The sequence below is a fragment of the Ursus maritimus genome, unplaced genomic scaffold (genome assembly GCF_017311325.1).
Source record: "Ursus maritimus isolate PB19 unplaced genomic scaffold, ASM1731132v1 scaffold_23, whole genome shotgun sequence".
In the NCBI taxonomy this organism is placed as follows: Eukaryota; Metazoa; Chordata; class Mammalia; order Carnivora; family Ursidae; genus Ursus; species Ursus maritimus.
The window spans coordinates 44,888,538-44,905,037 of record NW_024424786.1 but is presented as its reverse complement, the minus strand read 5'-3'; the positions used below and the strand labels follow the sequence as shown (position 1 = coordinate 44,905,037).

The window sequence follows — 16,500 nt, the reverse complement described above, 5'->3', positions numbered from 1 at the left end:
GGGGGGGGGGGGGGGTGTCGCCCTGGCTGCGGAGCCCTGGGCACCTGCCCGGGGACGGGGGCTGGGCGGCGGGGGTCCTGGGGGCCCAGCTGAGCCTGGCAGAGGCGGGAGCAGGGGTGCTCGGCTGCAGCCCTCAGGCTGGATGTGTCTCGTACTGTGTGTCCCCAGAGGGCCTGGTGTGGCGCTGCCCTGGACCTTGAGCTGCCCAGGGGTGGGGCGGGCTCGTCACAGACGCAGGCTGGCCCACAGTGACAGATTGAGGTCTGCTGGTCAGTGGGAAGCGCTGTGCTTTGGGGACCCCCCCCACCTTGCACCCTGCAGGTCAGCCCAGCGATTGAGCGCTGGCCCAGCTCAGAGGCAGGCGCAGTGGACGGCGGGTGACGGACGGGGGGAGAGAGGAAGGGGTTTGTAAATGTGAGGCAAACCACCACGTGTTCGAATCCTTTAAGCCAGCGATCCGACTTCCGGAGATTTACCATCCGGAATAAAAGCCCGTCTCCCGGTGTCTGCGTAGGGACGTGCTGTGCGGTGTTATTTCCGGAGGGAAAGCGCCACGCACGGGTGGGTGCTGGCAAGTGAGGGAGCGTCGTGCTGAGGACCCTGAACGTGGCCACACAAGGGCCACGGGCTCGGCGTCTGTAACCGGGGCTCGGAAGGCGCCCGGTGTGAGGAGCAGGCCGTGCCACAGCGCCAGGCGGGGCCGCGGTGACAAGGACTATCGCGTCCGTGTGTGTGTAAACCCGTGTGTGACAGGGGCCTCCCCCATCTGCTCGGGCCCCGCGATGAGCGCGTGCGGCTTTACAGTAGGAAAACGCCCCCAGCGCAGCCATCGCCCAGCCGAAAATAAGTAAGGAGAAGTGGAGGCGCTGTATCCTGCGGGGGACGGGGGGACGCGGGGGACGCGGGAGGGGAAGGCCTGGCAGGGGGCCCGAGGGGGCGGGAGGGCCCGGGGCTGGGTGCCGCCTGTTGGGCGCCCGGTGCCCGGCCAGCACTGGCCAAGTAGCAGGTGCCAATGCCTGCTTCCTGGGGGTCGAACCCACCCGGATGTGTATACATTAGGCGCTCAGTATCCACACTGGGCTGACTAGACCACTGACCTCTCTTCTGCCTGAGTGGCCAAGGGGGGGGGCACCAGAGGGGGCAGAGGCTGGGAACCCTGGCCCCAGAAGCACACCGCTCCGGAGGGAGGAGACAGCGCCTGGAGCCCCCCCACCCCCGGGCGTCTTCTGGGAGGGTGGGCTCAACCCCACCGGCAGCTCCTCAAGCTCTCGAGGGGTCATCGGGGCGCTACCTCCAGAACCTTCCCCACTGCCTGTGCTCTGCAGAGCTGGCACACAGCGCCCCAGGTGTGGATGGCCACGGGCCGTCCCGGGAATGGGGCGCAGACCTGGAGGGGAGCCTTGGGGGCCCGTCGCCCTCCCCCGCCTCCCGGGACACAGGCTGGCTCCTCCGGACGCCTCCCTCCCTGACGGTGGTGATAAAGGCAGGTAGCACAAGAAGGACAACATGGGAGTGGGGGAGGACGGGGGAGCACAGAGGGCTATTTTAAACCGCATTCAGGTGGACGAGACACAGCCGCCTCTGGGGTTGGCGTCAGCGGCAGCAGGGTGCCGAGGGGCCTCCGTGGCACTGTCCCCTCTGCTTCTGTGTGCCTGACATTTTCCAAGCTACACAGTGAAAAAGGAGAAGCTGAAAGCTTTCTCTTGAAGGCGTAAAGGGAGAATTTCTTAAAAGGCTTAAAGCAAGAGAAGAAATGAGCACATTCGAGTCCCATCCCCCCCAGGAAGGCTCAGAGTTTCAAAGACTAAAAAGGAGCCAGGCATCTCTGCTGAAAAGGTGACAGCCAGCCGGGCGCAGGCCCCCTACCCTCCCCGAGACAGGAGAGGTGCTGATGATCCTGAGCCCGCAGGACCACGAGGGGGAAGAGGAGGCAGAGGCCACTGCTGAGCGTCCCAGTGGCCTGCCCCTCTGTAGCCAGCAGCCCCCCAAGAGCACGGACTCCCAGCGGCTGGGAACCCAGCCCAGCCAGCGCCCCTGCTCCTCTGCTGCAGAGCCACCGGCAGGACCCCCCAGGCCTTCAGCTTAGCCCCTTTCAGAGGCCCTGGCCCTAATACACGGTCGCTGGGCTGCCCAGGGCAGGTGTGATTCCCAACGGCCCCCCTGCAAGTCATCAGGGCCACCGAGCACCCCTGCCCAGCACACGATGGAGTACCCCCGAGGCAAGGGCACCCTCCTCTCTCTTCCTTCCTGTCTGATCATCACCTCTCCCTGACCTGACGTGTCCACGGGCAGCCACTGCCCTGGCCAGGTGCCCACAGCGTAGGGTGCGGGCCAGCCTGGTCCTTGGACACTATCCGTGCACTCTGGGGGCCAGGTGCTGGTGCACAAGCGTGCGGGGTCCCCACACTCCCTTCTCTACCCTGAGTGCTCACCGTCCCTTCCCCAGACACGCACACCACACGCGGACACACACCCTCCGCCAATCAGGAGGGACCCAATCAGCCGCCATGTCCCCGCTAGCCCGGCCTCCCCAGAAGGCACAGCTGCCCCCGTGTTAGTGGTCCAGATCTGGGCAGGAAGGGGCTTCGGGACTACGGGAGTGTGTGTGTGCGTGCGTGTCCGAAACAGCCCCCACCGCAGAGGGGCACCAAGGAGCTGTTCCCAGGGCCCACAGTCCAGGGCCCTGGGGGAGACTGCACTGTTTTCTCCTCTTCTGTTTGGAGGAGGCTCTCTTTGAAGGACGTGCATACCCCCTCCCTCTTGGGGTGAGTGTCCCCTCAGCGGTCACACCCCGTGTTCATCCCCAGCTCAGCTCTGGGCACCCGAGAGGCTCCTTGCCTCTCGTGTGGAAAACAAGGCAACCCCTGGGGTCACACCCAGGATTGCTGGGAAGATGGTGTGGCCACACCTGTGATGTCACCTCCATGTTTCCAGAACCATCCCTCTCCTCTCCACCAGCCTGGTCAGCTGAGCCCAGCTCTTAACTCTCCCTTCTCTGGGTCGCAGCAAGCTCCTGGCTGCTGCCCGCTCTGGCCACCCCATCCTGGGTGCAGAGGGTTGAATGGTGTCCCCCCCCAAAGATACGTCCACATCCTAACCCTGGGACCCGTGATTGTGGCCATTTTTGGAAATAGGATCTTTGCAGATGTGACCAAGTGAAGATGAGGCCACACGGGGAGGGTGGGCCCGATCCAATGACTGGGCTCTTGTATGAGAACAGGACACAGACACAGAAGGGGCCCTGTGGAGACAGGAGGGAGGCTGGAGCCACGTGGCCACCAGCCCAGGGACCCCAGCAGCCTCAGAAGCTGGACGAGGCAGGAAGGTTCCTGTCCTAGAGCCTCCAGAAGGAGAGGGCTCTGCCCACATCTCGGTTTTGGACTCCTGGCTCCGGAACTGGGAGAGACTAAGCTTGTCTGGTTCTGGGCCCCCGCCCAGTGTGTGGTCCTTTGTTACAGCAGCCCCTGGCGGAACACAGGCCCTCAGTTCAAGGTCAAAGCTGTGAGCAGGAACAGCTGGACCAAAGCGGAGTGGGTGCTCCCTTCCTCCACCCCAAGGACGAGGCCGAGGCCCCTCTATCTCTGGACACTATCCAGACTGGAGGAGAGTGACCACTCCACATGGCGGGCAGCTCTGCTCGGACACAACCACCTTCCCTGCTCCCTGTCTGGCACCTGAACAAATCAGCCTCTTGCCCTGCCCCCCGCGAGCAGTGCCTCCCAGCCCTGTGCTGCAGAGACACCGGCCCAGCATACGCCCGGCAGAAAACTGGCCCACGACCCCGTGATGCCAGCCCGTCTCCTGGGGAAGGGGTCTCCAGGCAACGCAGCAACGTCGCGGCCCCGTGGCTGGGGTCACCTCCCGCGGTCCAAGCGGCAGCCTGTCTGTCCCACTCCGCCAGCTGCTGGAAGCCCCTGGAATGGGGCCACCGAGGGCCCCCTCTGCCTCCAGAGCCAGACTCCAAATATGCCCATCACCTACGCTCCCCGAAACGTGGGAAGACAGCAGAGGAAGCAGGGGACCGCGGCCGCCCTGCTCCTTGCTGGTCCTGGGCACGGTGTTCCTCTCTTTACATTCCCTTTCCAGCCTCCTGACCATGACAAGGGAGGAGCGTCTGGTCTTTGTCCTGCCGACCTCTGAGTCAGGGAGGCCGGGCGGCCGGGGCGCTGAGCTGCCGCCGCAGACACCCCGCTCCGGGCTCCGGGCAGCCCTGCTCTGTATCACAAGCAATGATGACTTCCTACCACAGCAGCAACTGGAAGGTTCTTTTTAGATACAAATTGGCTTATGTAAAAAGAAGTGAGTGGATCACAGGGCCACGCTTTAAAGTAACAGCACAGGCGGCGGCGGACAGATTAAGCCACTGAAAACCCCCAGAAGCCGCTCAGAGTGTGGGGTCCCAGGCTGGCCGGGCGCCCGTGCTCCCTCCACCCGAGCAGGCCCCGCCTCGGTTTCCCGGGGTCTCAGCCAGAGCGGCCTCTTCTGCCATAAAATAGAACGTAGATACAGAAAACCACACAGGAGATCGGCTCTGTGAGCTTCCCCAGACAAGCACCATACCTGTCATGGGTCAGAACCTGGGGCGGCCGGGATGCCAGTCCCAGGTGGGCCCCGCCTGGACCAACCAGACCCAGCAGGCACGCTGCACCTGTAGGGCCCAAGCTCACGTCCTGCCCGCCTGGAAAGGTTCGCCTTCTACACTCTGTTCTGCAGTCCCCTTGCCCGCTCACAATTCACATGAAGCTGCCGGCATCTGGCCGCGAAGCTCCTGCGCGACCCGGGGCTCTGGGGCTCCCTGGCTGGCGGGGTGGGCAAGGCGTGGACGGCCTGAGCCCTGGCCTCACACTGGAGAACGGCCGCCCCGGGGCCTCTCCCGAGCTTGAACGGAGCACATGGCTGTGCACCACACCAAAGGTCTGTGTCCGGGTGAGCACTGGACACCTGCTCGCTGCTGCTAGAGACCGTGAGGGTCCCCGCTAGACCCCGGCGAAAACGAAGGACGCACAAGGACAGAGCCTCTCAAAGTCAGGACCTCCGTTTGCAGTCTCGCGCTCGCTCACGACGCTCGGGCGAATCGCAGGTGTCTTGCAGCATGCACTCACTCGTGGTCTGCACGCGTTTCTGACAATCTTATTTATCTGGCTGCCTCGCCAAGAGCGGGCTAGAAGCAGAACCAAGCTTTTTTTTTTTTTTATTAAAGATTTTATTTATTTATTTGACAGAGATAAAGACAGCCAGCGAGAGAGGGAACACAAGCAGGGGGAGTGGGAGAGGAAGAGCAGGCTCCCAGCAGAGGAGCCTGTTGTGGGGCTCGATCCCATAACGCTGGGATCACGCCCTGAGCCGAAGGCAGGCGCTTAACCGCTGTGCCACCCAGGGGCCCCAGAACCAAGCTTTTTAGAGAAGAAAATAACATAACCAACAACTCTCCAACGAGAAGCATAAGAAAAGGAATCTGGGGCCATTTAGCAGAGGGGCAGACAGTCCCGGCCGCGTTGTCGGGGGCGGGGGGCATGTGGCGAGGTGGTTCCCATCCCAGCCCGGTGGTCTCGGGCAGGTTTTCTTGCCTCTCCGAGTCCTGGCGTGCCCGTCTATCCAACAGGGATGCTGGTAGGGCTTATGGCATCGGTGTGTCCAAAGGGTTTGAGAGAGCTCATCTCAAACCCTTCAAAAAATGTTAATCCCTAGTAAAAATGAATGGTTGCGGGAAAGGGTTAAATGATTTCTCACACCTAAAGGCTTCCAAGCATCCTGTGGGTGCAACTATTTTGGAAAGATTTCCACTGAATGTGTCCAAAGGTCTGCTGTCTAGCGGGGCAAGCCCCCTCTGGGGAAGGAGTGGGTCCCCGAGGGCAGCCGTGCCCTCTGCCGGGTTACTCTTTCTCCTGCGGGCGGGCGGCCGGGGGCAGCCGAGGCGAGACACTTCCGCTCAGCCCGGGAAGTGACGGATGGCCACGCTGGGGAGAGCAGCGCACTGGAGATAAACAGCGTGTTCCTCGCGCCTTCGAGATTTAAAAATAAACTGAGAAGCAGACACAGTTCAAAATAATGATCGGGTTGGGAGGACAGTCATTTGCCTGCGTGTCTTCCTCCTGCCATTCGTTCCATCGCAGCGTAAACCACCCCCCCACGTGGCCCAGGCTGCCCTCTGGCAGGCGGGGGGAGGACAGGCCGGCAGGGCCCCGCGGCATCTGTCAGTGGTGGCCCTGCGTGGGGAATGCGCCCGATGGACCCGCCCGGCGGCACCAGAGTGATGGACCCACGTCCCCTTTGCCTGAAAGATGTCTTTCCCCCTTTTTTGCTGCACTTGGGGTTCTGGGCAGGGCTCTGCAGAGTAGAGGCCCCACTCACGAAACTCACGTAGTCAGCCCCACGCAGGCACCCCGGGCACTGCCCGCTCCTCCTCCCATGTGCTCTGGGCTGTTTTAACAACACCAGCTCCGTGGGCAGCTGAGCTCCTCCCCCTCCTCGGACGGCAGCCCCCATCTGGTGGGATAACAGAGAGGGGGAGGGAACCCGGAAGCCCACCCCCGCACCCCCGCCCCGGCCCAGAGTTCTAGAGTGCAGGGCAGGAGGGCTGACCCTGGTGCCCCCCCCCCCANNNNCCCACAGGACTCCGCCCCCAGCTGCCGCAGAGAAAGGCCCACTGGGGCATTGTCCACATCCAGCCTGGAGGAAATGCCACGTTTGGTTTCAGAAGGGCAACTGTGGAGAGAGGGGAACACCGTGGTCTGGGGTGTGGCCGTCCCGTGCCCCTCATCGCTGGCCACACCCAGCTGGGCTGCTCGGGTGCGCACCCTCAGACCCCGAGACCCCACTTTGGGCCAGAGCCCCAGAGCAGCACCCGCCTACGCGCCCAGTGAGACCCAAACACAAAACACACTCCTGGGATAAAGTGGACAAACTGGAAACGGGCCGAACGCCCCTCGACGGGAGGATGGAACTAAACCGTGCCTTCCTTGTACAAAGCAGGGAAGACGCGCAGGGGCTCATCACTTGTGACCGCGCAAACGAGGCTGTTTTTGCAAGTTCTCTGCGACGCCAGAACGATGAGGACTCGGAGCGGATGCGAAGGGGACACCAGCCAGAGAAGCCTGCAGTTGTTTGTGGACCCATCCATATATGGTCACAACAGAAAAACTCGCTGGCAGGTCAGCCAGCCGGGACAGCCTCCGGGGAGCAGGGCCGGTGCGGGCCCCCGCGCGCTGTCAGGGACCCGCGCTCTGCTCCACTTCCCAGGCCTGAAGCCCGGAGCAAACAGAGACAGACAGGACAACCTGGTCGAGTGGGGGTTGGTTGTATTCCTTTGTGTGGTTCCTGTGTTTAAACATTTCACAAGCATTAGCCATTAATCAAAGTTTTAATTGACGATAAGGAGTCGGTCCCTCCCTGTGCCAAGAGCCCAGCGGCTCGGCAACGCCGGAACCCGCGGAGGGTGGGCCGGCGCTGCCCTTCCCACACGGTTCTCACCACCGTGATGCCTGTTTCACAGATGAGAAAACCAAGGCCTGGAGCTCCTGGGGCTTGCCCAGGGCCCCTCGGCGGGTGACGTATGAGAGGAGGGGCAGGGACGCCTGGCCAGTGTGGACCGCGGAGCCCATGTCCTAACCGGCAGGCGTGGGCACCCACGGAGCCCCCGCGGCAAGTCGGAGCACATTCTGCAGAGACGGTGTCTACAGACCGGGGTGTCCGGCTTAACGGGCTCCAGCTCTCTCCCTGCCTCTGCATAAAACAAAACACCCAAACCAAGCAAACAGAAGCAGGAGCTCACTGACCGGCCAGGGAAAAACAAATGACATCTTCCTAGCGAGTGGGAAGGGGGAGCCGGGGGCTCAGATCGGAGGGGGTCAGGCCAGGAGCAGGAGGCCTGACACATAAGAAGGGAAAGGACAGAGGGGGTGAGGTGGACTCCTGCAAGGTTACCCCGAAGACCGCGGGCTCCACAGAGAAGGAGGCAGACCAGGCCTGAGCTTTCCCAAACATCTGGTCCATTGTAGGGCTGGAAGAGCTTTCTGGGCAGGGGAACAGCATATGCCAAGGTGGAGAGGTGCAGGTGACAGGTCCCACCTCCTCCCACCTCTCCACACCTACGGTTCAGCTTTCAGCTTTCGGCTTTAATGCGAAGTCCCAGCTCCCCCTCCCCTCCCCAGCACCCCCACAGTCCTACCATGCAGCTGGCCTTGTGTCAACACTGACCAACACTGGTTCCTAGCCCATGAGCAGCTGGGCCAGAGCCACCAAGGTGTGGCTGACGCTTACCCAACACAGACGTAGGAGACCATCTCCTGCTTTCTCACGGGGCTGCTGTGGCCCACATTTACAGACGGGCAAAGGCAGTTCCAGGAGGTAAAGAGACTGCCTCCCCCAGCACCTGGGGTTAAGAATCCCTGAGCCATATCTTCCTTGGCCAGGCCTCCAAATCCACCATGGGCCCTGACATCATCCACCACTCAGACCCCCGCTCAGCCTCACCCCTACCCTGACACCCCAGGTCCATGCAGGGCACTGGGGACCTGGGTCAAGCATCTCTGTGGCTCCAAATCCAGGCTGTTGAGCCATCTCACCGCCCTGCTCAGCCCAACGCAGCAGCTCCGAGGTTGGGGGGACAGGGATCCAGGGCTCCCGTCCCCCATGCCCCCTCTCCAGGGTTCCCCGGGACAGGGTTATGCTGCTAACCCAGAGACCCCCGAGAGGGCTTTGTTCAGGGGCCATTGCAGAGAGGGGGAAACAGAGTCCCCCAACCCTCAGAGAGCCACTCTGTTCTTTAGGGTCCAAGCAGGAGGTGTGGGGCAGCGCCCCTCCCATCTCCCAGGGTTGGGGTGAGGAGCCCACAACCCCAAGGCCCTGGGGAGGCCATGCTGGCAAGAGCCCCAGATCCCTGGGCATCCCCGAAGACTTCCCCACCTCCAGGGTACAAATGAGAAGAGACTGAAACCCACCCCCACTCCCCGGCGAAGGAGCGGTCTCTCGAAACAGCCGAGGCACAGAAACCCACATTCCACTGACACCGTAAGTAACGGCAGAAGGGCTCTTCCCTGGGCTCTGCCGGGCAGCGCGGGCCCCTGGCGGTAGTTCTCATCCCACAGCGCGGGGACTTCAGGTCTGAGTGCAGCCCGGCCTGTTCCCTGGCCAAGGGCTCTGGATCTGGGGGCCCTCCTGACAAGTGAGGTGGGGTCCGTCCCATAAGGTAGATCTGGCTTTCCCGTTTAGCTGCCCTGCTGCTCCCTGGTCCCCTTGGGCTGCCGTGGCCCAGGAAACCTGATGTGCGGCCCTCTGACAGATTCAGCCCTCTAGGAGGGCAGGGAAATCCCATGGGCGCCCCTCCACGTCCCGTCCCTCCTCCTCAGCGTCAGCTGGCCCTTTAAGTGACCTCCCGGTGCCCACTCACCCCAGGAAGCAGCAGGAGGATGCCACGGCAGGAGTCCTGTGCGCAAGCCACTGTTCCCAGGGTGGCTGAGGCTGAGGGACAAAGGCGCCACCCTGCCTGCCCGCAGGCCTGCGGAGGCCCCGCTCCCTCTTCTCCCTCTGCCTTCCTGGGGACCTGCCTGTCTCCACAGCAGAGCGTGGCCTGTGCCTGGTTTCCAGACTCGCCTGGCCTTAGGGAAGTAACCTGTGGGATGGGGTATTCCCAGATGCCCCCTCACGGTCTCATTAAGCCTCAAAGAACTCCCCATCACAGGGTGGACACTGTTCAGGTGTGGGGCACCTTCCCCGAGTCCTGCGTCCCCGTCAGGATCCGAGGGGGCCTGGGCAGGTCAGTCCACCTCCGGAGTAGGTACTCCTCCCAGGTAAGCACTGTGTGCTCCCCGTTTATTATTCAGGAATGACAGGCGCCTGGGGCAGGGCAGCAAGCGGGGCCTTTTGAACGTGAGCGCATCTGGGGAAAACGGGACGGGACAGAGATGCGGGACCGGCATCGTGCTCAAGACAGTGGCTTCCCTAGACAAGGGCAATCCTACGGCTTCACGGGAGCACAAAGCACCTACTACATGCTAGGCCCTGAGCACACAGTCAGGCAACAAGTACGTGATGACCACACGTGCTAACAGCACTCTCCGTGGTCCTGGCTCTGGGCCGACTGCCTTCTCCGTGTCTCGTCATTCGACGAAACAAACACAGACGGAGGCAATTCGGACATGGGTCAGTGTTGCTAAGAAAACAAAGGGCACCGCATCAGGGACAGAGGGGCTCGGTGACACTTGAGTTGAGGGCTGCATTAGCACCCAGGGCAGAGGGTACAGGGAACGCAAAGTCCCCAGACTAACAAATGCTGGGCCTGGGGCTGGATGTCTGTGCAGGAGCTCGGAGGTGGGGGGAGCTGACAGGCAGGGATCGGGCTGTCCAGGGCCTCGTGGGGCCCGGAAAGGAGTCTGGAATTATTTGGAGATCAGTGAGAATCACGGAAGACTCCAAGTGGGTAGGCTATGTGACGTGATCTATATTTTAAAAATCATGCTGGCTGACAGCTGGAGGGGGACCGGAGGGGCGAGACTGGAGCCTGCTGGGTGGCTGGTGTGGTCTGAGCTGCTGGAGGAGAGCCCAGGACAGAAGAGAGGCCGTCAGGTGGCCTCTGGAGACTAAGGGAACCACTGGCTTGGAGATGTGAGACAAAGGGCCCCTGAGGGTCCTGGAGCCCCTAGAGCCAGCCAACCAGCTCCTGTCCTGAGCAGTGGGGACCGTCTCTCCCTGGCCTGATGGCCTAGATAACGTTGCCAGTTCTTTGGTGGCCCTGGGCCTCCCCAGGGCCAGGCCGGACGGCTCCAAGGCCCTTCCCAGGGATCATCGTGCACCCCCTGCCCCCGCATCTCCTGGATCTGTGCTCCTGGCTGCAGGGATTCCCTCCCTACGGATCCCTGAAGCTCTTGCGGGGTGCCCCACATCTTGGGCCCTCAACATTCCTTGCGCTGGACGGCTTACTCCCCAGCTACCTCGCCAGACAAAGAACTCAAGGCTGGACCCATTGTTCTGCCCCCAGCCCCAGTCCCTGACCGAGCCCTGCTTTTCCGTCGGGTGGGTCCTGACCACACGGCTAGTGCCCACTCCCCTAGGCAGAGACGCCAGGCCAGCGGAAGCCAAATTCACAGCCACCCGCACACGCTCCTGGGGCCCTGGCTCGGAACCACTTGCTCCCAAGTCCAAGTTCCTTGTATTCAACCACCACTGCCCTGCCCTACAGAAGATCCACTGCCTGCTTAGACATCGCCCCAGATGAGCCGCCAGCTCGTGAGGGTCTCTGATCCAGCCCAGGCCGGTGCGACCTCTCGGAGGGCTCATCCTGCGGCTGTAAGTTGTTTCCCAGACCTGTAGGCTTGGTCGGTCACCGGGCAAATCCGGCCTCCAGAGCAGTACCCTGTTCCTTCAGGACGGCCGTGAGCAGCACGAGGACCTCCCGGGGCAGCGCGCAGGGCCACCGCTGGGAAGTCGCAGCACTGTCCTTCTGTACCACCCCAACCCTGCCACTCCCAACAGCCAGGCACCCGACCCAGGGACCCCACGGGGGGAACCACATCTGACAGTTCCTTTCATGTCAGGATGTCTGGGTCCTCCTGTTGCGCACTGTGCAACCCTGTGCTCGGCCCTCTGCAGCCCCCGTCCTGGGGTTCAGGCCTCATCCCTACAACTGGGAGCTGGGTCTGCAGTTTCTCAGCTGTGGCCAGCACACCTGTCGCTGGGACAACAAATGGGAAAGGGGCGGGGCGTGCTTCTGTCACCTTGGGTGAGACCCCTCCACCTGCGTGTGCGTGCTCACGCACTCACACTGGTTCAACCACAGAATCGGCAGAGAGCGCGAGTCCCCAGAACACAGCCGCCGGAGACACACAACAGTCTTCAAACCAGCGGCTCCTCACGGAGGGCTTCTGCCCTCCCCGAGCGAGTGCAGCATGTCAGGTCACTCTCCCGGCTCAGGAAGCTTCCGGGAAGAGAGATTGCAGGACAGACATCGATCCTGGACATTCTCAGCATAGTAAACACCATGCTAAGGGGGAAGGGCTGCAGTCAGCCTTCTGTCAAGAGCCAAAAGCAGAGCTTTGGAGACAACAGATTCCTCGCGACTCCGCACCCTGGGGCCCAGGAAGGAGGAGCTTTCCGTTGGCTTCCAGGACGCCCTGCCCAGGCCTCTGTATAGCCCCCCCCCAACCCAAGACAAGGCCGGTCAGAGGGCCCTCGTCCGGCCCATCTGCTTCGTCACCTTTTCTAAACACAGCCTGGTAAGACACAGCCTGGTAAGACACAGCAGACAGACCCACCAGATGCCTGGCTCCCTGGCACCCGTGGCCCTGCTCCGCACACGTGCGGTAGACAATGGGATCTGCACATCGGGGGCTTGGAGCCGGAAGGATGGGCGTCAGATGCCCCTGAGTTGCATGCTGCTCGCACAGCCAGTCAAGTTCAAGGAGCCACAAGGCCCCTGCAAAACCAAGGAATTGGGGTAAAAACGCGGCCAAAAGACGACTCAGCCTGCTCTTGCTGAGGGCAGGTGTTTGCGCGCTGGGACCTGGACCCACAGCGAACCTCAATCCAAGGACATACACATCTAACCCAGAGGCTGTGCCCACGTCCCTGCTGTGACACCCGGAGCCTTCCCTGGCCTGGGGGCTGTCCCTGGGGACAATCACAGAGGCCTGCCTGTCAAAGGCATTTTGAAGGGGCTCAGGCAGACCGGCAGACACATACCTAAATTCTGGTGTAGACAGAGTAGCAAGTTCATGAAATCCCAAGATGGCAAAAAGGCAGAAATCCAAACCAGCTGCTCCATCCAGCAAGGCCTGGTCTGGCTCAGCTCAAGGATGTGTGGGGGCAGAGAAGCTGACCTCAACGGCCCAGAGGACCTGTCCACATCCCCAGACACTCCAAGCCCCAACTCCAGCTGGCTTCTGACAGCAGACAGCCCACAAGGGGGGAGGGGCAGTGGCTGCCCCTGGGGAGACCAGGTTGGTGAGTGGCCCCCAGGGGCTGACAGCGCCCCCCCCCAACATCCTACCTCCTGAGGATTCTCAGGTGCACAGGACCCTCCCGTAGACTCACATCTGCCGCCCCCCCAACACTTGCTACGACTCTATCTTTAGGGTGTCAGAGCCTAGAGATGTGGCTGTGGGTGGTGGGTGAGGCTGGGGTCCTCCCTCAGCCCAGGCAGCCTCCCACTCTCTGGGCCCAGACACCACCGCCCTCCGAACGAGCCCACGGCAGCGACTGCCAGACGCGGGATGCAGACCTGACCCAGGGTCGGCCGGGCTGGGGGCGCGCACGGCCAAGCCCCCACGCCCCGCTCCTCGAGGCCCCACCAAGCGGGAAGCGGGCTGTGCGCGCCGTTCCCCACGCCCGGGCCCCACCCGCGCCCCGGCCCGCCCGCGCCTGGGACCGGCCCCGCGCCTCTGAGGCTCCCCGCCAGGCCGCTGTCGGGGCGCGCCGGGCTGCGCCCCAGTCCCCGGGCCCCCCGCGGGCCGCGGTTCAGGGCTCCCCGACCCTCGCAACCGGCCTCCGGCCTCCGGCCGCCCGCCGGACGCTCCAGGCCCTCTCGGCCGCGGCCCCGCCGGGCCCCTGCCCGGGCCCTCCAGGCCGCCTCCCCTGCGGTTCCCGGCCCTCCCCGCTCGCCGCGCCCCTGCGCCTACCGTGCCGCGACTCGGTGCCGGCGGGCCGGGCGCGCGGGGCTCAGCTGGCGGCGCGGCCCGGCTGCAGGAAATGCCAGAGGACTGATCCAACCGCGGAGCCCTGGGAGGGAGCGGCGGCAGAGGGAGGAGGGATCCGGGAGAGGAGGGAGCGGGGAGGAGGGAGGGATCCGGGAGAGGAGGGGGCGGGGAGGAGGGAGGGCGCAGGAGGAAGGCGCGAGGGAGGAGCAGGGAGGAGGAAGGAGGGGGCCGTAGGGGGGAGGGGGGAAGGGGGAGGGTTTGGCGGCGGCCACAAAACCCGGGCGGGATCCGCGGGGCTGGAGCTGGGCACAGGGACCCCAGGCTTCCTCTGCACCCCTTCTCCCTGGCTTGGTCTGGTGTGCTGCCACAGGTCAGGCCGCTGGGCAGGGCTGAGGGTGCTGAGCGGGATAGGGTGGGGGCCGCCTGGAAGGGTCCTCCCATTTACAGGGTGCAAGAGAGTGCCTGGTCACAGATGCCTCCAGGCCTCCAGCCCACCTAGCCAGAGTCCAGGCTGCCCCCTCTCTCTTCCTGGGCCCCAGAAACTGTCATCAGTTTTCTTCCAGGCACAGAAACCTCCACAACATGAGGAACCCCAGAAACCCGAGCCCTTTGCCCTTGCCGGAGGGTGTGGGGTATGCTAAACAGGACCCTAGGCCACGCCCATGTTTGTAACAGCACCTCCTTCTCGGGACTCTTGCTGGGAACCCACCTCCTGCAGACTTCCTTCTGTGTCCCCCCATCCCTTCTGCTCCCAGAGACCTTTTTAGACCCCGGAGCCCTCTTGTATAGAAAAGACACTCATTCTGCAGGTGGAAGTTGAGGAGGTGAGGGTCTTCCCCAGCCCCTCACCTGTAGGCCCCAAAGTGCTGTGAGCTCCTCGCTGGCCCCAGGGTCTCCCCAGCCCTGGCCCCCCAGGCTGAGGTGCTCTTGGACCTTGGTCTTCAGGATGCCCAGGGCCTTCCGATAGCATCTGTCCCCTGGAGGCCAAGACGAGGTGAACTGGGCCCCTTCCAGGCGTCCCCAGACCAGGCAGGACATGCAAGGGCACAGAGCCTTTTCCACATGGAAACCTTCCCTCAGTCTGTTCCCTCCAAGGGATGGGACTGTCAGCCGAGCCCCAGCCTCCTTTCCCACGCCTGAAGCTCTGGCCCCCAGGTGCATCTGGGCCTTTTCATTCTGTGTTGGGCCAAGAGTGCCCTAAGGGCAGCCGCTTCGCCCGTGGGTCAGGGGGATGCAGCAGGACCACCAGGCAGGACAGCTGCCCTGTGGGGCCCCCTTCAGGCTCTGGGACCGGAGAGGGCACTGGGGGAGACCACTGCCTACCTTGGCTCTGTGGCCAGCAAGCCAGGTGGGAGGCCCGGCCCGAATCCCTTCCCCCAGCCCCAGCACCATGCCCAGCCACTAGAGCCGGTGGTGGCTCCCTGGGGGGGGCCCAGAAACACCAGCCCCGGGGGTTATCAGAGGGGCCGTGGGCTGAGGGGGCACCTTGGCCTGCTCTGAGCTCGTGGCCAGAACAAGCCGGCTCCCACCCCAGTCACCTTGCAAGGCCTTCCGATACAGAACTGCTCAAACAAGACGCTCAGGGCCATAGTGGCCCCCCTGCTGTGCAGCCTGCGGCAAGCGGCACCCCCTTCTGGAGACGGTCTGCTGGTCTGCTCGGGCTGACGGATACCTGCCGAGAGGACACTTCACTCTCCGAAGCCTCTGCACAAAGCTGAGGTATAGTGGCTGGGAGCCCAGCAAATTGCTGGTTGCCGGGCCAGTGCACAGGGGACTGAGGAAGAAAACAAAGTTGGTCTCCCTGGGGCCGAGGTCTCAGGGGCCAACGCAGGGAAAGTTTCCAGTCACCGATGAAGCCAGCTTGATTTCACGACATGAGACTGCTGAGGGCAGACGTCAAAGGGACACCTGGCCAAATACAGGGGTGGGGGTGTGATGCCCCCCCCCCCGCAAGATGACAAAGGGAGGGTGGGTCAGTGGGCAGAGTCGGGCTCACGGGGATGGATCAGCAGGTGGCCATATAGCAAGCTAGGAGGGTGCCACCCCGCTGGACACAGCACTGGACTCTTCCAGAAAGTCCCCCTTCCAGTTTCTTGCCTGGTTGTGGATGCAGCATGGTCTAGAAAGCAACTAGTCCCTGGGCAGGTGACCCGTTCCTCTGGGGCTCAGCTTACCCACCTGTCAAATGGAGGTGGTCAGTGCAGAAAACAAGACTGCGGAGGCCCTCAGGGATGAGCAGAGCGGGGCGGGCTAGCTGCCCAGGAGCCGCGGGGGGTGTGGGCAAGGCCCTGAGACGCTCTGCCTTGGTTTCCTCACCTAGAAATGGGGACAGTAGCTTCCCTTCTCCCCCTGCCCGAGCAGCACTCATCCCCAGGGCGGGAAGAGACTTCTGAGCTGAACCCCGGGGAAGGAATGGCTGGCGCTGTCTGTGAACAACAGCAGCTGGCTTTCTACTCTGTTCTGAGTTTAGGATCAGAGAGACCTGCCCATGAGAAGCAAGATCTGTAAACGCGCCTTTGCGAATGTGGACTTCGCTCCTGGGCAAGGAGGGTAGAACTGAAGGTTAAGCCTGATGCAATGCCAGCCTCCCCTCCTGGGGCAGCGTTGGTGATGTCTGGGCACCTCCTTGGTTGTCACAACCCGGTGGGGGGTACTGCTGGCGGCTAGTGGGTGGAGGCCAGGGACGCCGCTAGACGCCCATCGCCACACAGCACCGTGTCCCGGAACGGGAGCAGTCTGGTCCCAGAATCCCTGCTCTGGAGTGAAGAAACGTTTACCTGTAGCGGTCAGGCCTTCGTTCTGGGTGGTTGGCCGGTCCTTGGGGATTGCTCAGCCCCCCAAGACTTCCTTTGACAGACCCCCACCCTTTCTC

At 63.0% G+C, this 16,500-nt stretch overlaps 1 protein-coding gene across 2 annotated transcripts in view; it reads right to left on the bottom strand.

Annotated features, from left to right (window-relative positions):
- OSBPL5 (oxysterol binding protein like 5) overlaps window positions 1–13,699 on the bottom strand; it is a 53,958-nt gene extending 40,259 nt beyond the window's left edge. Inside the window, exon 1 of one of the 2 annotated variants that reach the window (XR_005837197.1) lies at window positions 13,611–13,699. The gene's annotated coding sequence lies outside the window, so the exon portion shown is untranslated. The remainder of the gene's footprint in view (window positions 1–13,610) is intronic. The other variant, XM_040639616.1, reaches the window with a different exon arrangement.
- Between the last annotated feature and the right edge of the window lie 2,801 nt (window positions 13,700–16,500).